This window comes from Lactuca virosa, chromosome 5 (genome assembly GCF_052849685.1).
Source record: "Lactuca virosa cultivar CGN04683 chromosome 5, Lactuca_virosa_CGN04683_v6, whole genome shotgun sequence".
Lineage (NCBI taxonomy): Eukaryota > Viridiplantae > Streptophyta > Magnoliopsida > Asterales > Asteraceae > Lactuca > Lactuca virosa.
In genome coordinates this window covers 179424043-179427206 of record NC_136430.1, presented here as the reverse complement: position 1 = coordinate 179427206, position 3164 = coordinate 179424043, and the positions used below count along the sequence as shown (strand labels likewise).

Here is a 3164-nt window from a genome sequence, read left to right as displayed (position 1 = left end):
CCATTGAAACTTTGTGAATTGTAATATTGTATTTTTTAAAAAAAATTTGATGGGCAAAAAATAAAGTTTTTTGTGAATATATGAAATAGGCTTAAATACAATATATGTAAGACCAGAGGGATAAATATCTTTAGTCACCCAACTTGCTTGTATCTTCCACCTTACCAAGACTTGTGATGTAATCTTTAATTACTTTCTTCGTTAAATTGGTAAATTGAAATCAAAATACTTATTAAAACTCATGGTAGTATAATACTACAAAGTCAACCATATAATCTACTAAACATCTTAATACTATTGAAGTAGAAACAAAACTTAAGATGTTCAATTGTTTCAGAGAATTACATATCGTAAGAGAGTTTGTATGTGTTGAGAGATATCAGAAAGACATATATAACCAGTATAACGAACAAATGACATCAAAATAAAAAGTAATAAAAAACATAAATTGATCTACCAACTTTACTCAAGAACGTAAAAAATGTAGCAAAAAATCTAACTTTTTTACTGTAACATGTTTTGTTTACCAACAAACCAACAAAATATACAAAAATACAAAATCAAATTTATATTCACAAAAAACTTTCAATGGTTAAACGAAACGATCCAAGTGTTCCATGGAGAGTTGTTGCCCATCAAAATCAGGAATCTATAATGCCAACCAACAAACCCTTTCCTTTGCTCAAAACTCAATTGCAAAAGTTTCAGTGACTACATATGGCTTAAAAAAGAACAACCCATGTACAAGAGAAATGAAGTTTTTTTGGGCTATCAATTTTTCATGAATGGAATAACAATTAACAAATAGAGGGTGACATGTCATCTACCTCTTACCTAATCTTGATCTTTAGGCCACTAAGCCACAACTCAGTAGAATCTGTTGTATTTGGTTCAATTATAGGAGCTCTCCTCCTCAAATCCCAACTACAATTTTGCTTCTAAGATGAGTCTGCAAAATGATTGTAAACTCCATATTAAATATTATCATGAAAACTTATTAAATACAAATATAAGATGGAAGATGCCTTTTGCAATCTAAATTGGAGTAAAGGGTTTATAATTCTCGATCAAGAAAAAATTGACCCAAGAGATGTGAATGTAATGTAGGTTTGTTTAAAGAAATTATATATGTACAACAATTTATAAGTCAATAAGATTAAAAAAGAAATATTACCAGCAGAGAGTAAATAAATGAACACAAGCAAAGCGCATTCATGAAATGAGATCACAATCAATATCACACAAACTCTCAAGTATTGGTTTAGATATTCTCACTTTTTCCAGACAACTATAGCTATAAACTTATGATTATAAACTTAATAGTATGATGTTTCATGTAAACTTCATAGTAATCTTATGATGGAGAGGAAATAAAATAAAAAAAAATCTTACTCGTTATAGAGTCAATGTAGTTTCACTTCCATTCTGACACAAACTTAAAGAAAGTAAACAGAAGGCTTGACAATTGACATCCCCCCAAAAAGATTAGATCACTATGTTTTGCATTAGTTGGGTCCATATACACATGCAAAGGAAAGTAAGCACAAGGTTTACCTAAGAAATGACATTAGAAAAATCTTAAAAGCATGCATGACTGAATTATATGTTTCTTACTATATAATATATATATATATATAGTGGATCTGTAACTTCATGTCATTTTGCATTAAATGGAATGGAGTGGTACCAAAAAGCGTAGTTCTTGACTATTTCTTGTGTTCTTAGTAACTGGTCCATGAGCTTTAAATTTGTTCTGATGTGAAGGAGGGAGGTCACCATATGTCCCTGAAGTTATGATAAAAAGAATTATGTTTAAGTAACCATAGTTGGTTCCTAGAAAGCCACACACAAATTACATAAGGATTCAAACTAACTCAATAAGCACAAGATAGCAAGATAAAATAGCAAGAGAGCATACCTCTATTCAAATTAATCAATAAGGGCTGAACATGAAGCAAAGAACGAACATATAGAATCAAGCCTTTTCATTTAAGCATTTTATCAAACACTTGGTGGGAAAGAGTTGCTTTTAAGGTCCCATAACACTCTCAATCATCTGATTCAACTTTGGCTTTATACTTCTAACTAAAAGCTTGGAAATTCTGCATCATTGTGACAAATAATAATTAAAAGACACACTATTAAAAATTAACAAAAACTGATGTATAAAATATACAATGTTGGAAACAGATGGGTAAAATAGGGTTCGACTGAAGGGTTAAATAGCCGATTCAAACACATACATTTGAGAGAGAGAGAGAGAGAGAGAGAGAGAGAGAGAGAGAGAGAGAGAGAAGAGAGAGAGAGAGAGAGAGAGAGAAAAGTAGAGTAACTGGAGTGGTTTACCCGATTATCTCTTTTAAGAGAATTCACATCCAAGAAACTGTGGGAAGAAGGATCCATCTTTACGATATCATCGGTGATAATTATTGAAACTTACCAATTCAAGTTAATTCCTTCTACTTTTTTATTTCTGCAATAAAAAGCCGATTGCAGAAGACACAGACAAGAAGAGAGGTTAGAAGAAGAAAAAACATGAAATTGAGGATTTGGAAGATGAAAAAAAAGAGCAAACCTTGAGTATATTCCTTCCACTTTTCGATTTATGTTCCAGACCTCAGTAGTAAGATCATCCGTTTCTTGTGATACCTTCTCCGATTTCCATTGATTTCACTTAATGCTTCATTTCGAACGTCGTTTCTTGCAACGAACCATTGATGGAGAGGGAAGAGATTAGGGTTTAAGAGAAAATCTACCTTCAAGAATTTTTTATTAAGTTTGGATATGATTATGATTCCTGATTTCTTGTTATGGAATTCGAAACTGATTGTCCATAATTTGGTATATCAATTCACGTGAATGCATAACTATTAAAGCTGAAGGGCATTTGGAGAAATTCATTTTGGTATTTTGAGCGGGAAAAATCAAATTGGGGGCTAAAAGAATGTCACGTGGCAAAATTGATTTTATTTATTTGATTAGGGGATTTTGTAAATAAATTTTCATACTTTTTCCGGTAAGTATTGATATTTTATTATCTTGGAACGTTCTTTCAAAATAAATTGTTTTGTCAGATTAATTAGGAAAAATAATTAAAAGAGGATGGTATAATGCACAAATAATTTAAAATGTCAATATTTTTAAAAACCAAGATGTATTTTATG

The 3164-nt window shown here is 30.9% G+C and overlaps 1 long non-coding RNA gene across 3 annotated transcripts; it reads right to left on the bottom strand.

Annotated features, from left to right (window-relative positions):
• Positions 1-655: 655 nt before the first annotated feature.
• LOC145116239 (uncharacterized) lies at positions 656-2895 on the bottom strand. 3 transcript variants are annotated; one of them, XR_013711942.1, is made up of 6 exons: positions 2576-2893; positions 2347-2473; positions 1919-2102; positions 1688-1785; positions 1393-1554; positions 656-949 (listed from the first exon to the last, which is right to left on the bottom strand). It is a non-coding gene; the product is annotated as an uncharacterized LOC145116239 (long non-coding RNA). The 3 variants fall into 3 exon arrangements; XR_013711940.1 differs by having other exon boundaries at positions 1919-2473; positions 2576-2895; XR_013711941.1 differs by lacking the exon at positions 1393-1554 and having other exon boundaries at positions 1919-2473.
• Between the last annotated feature and the right edge of the window lie 269 nt (positions 2896-3164).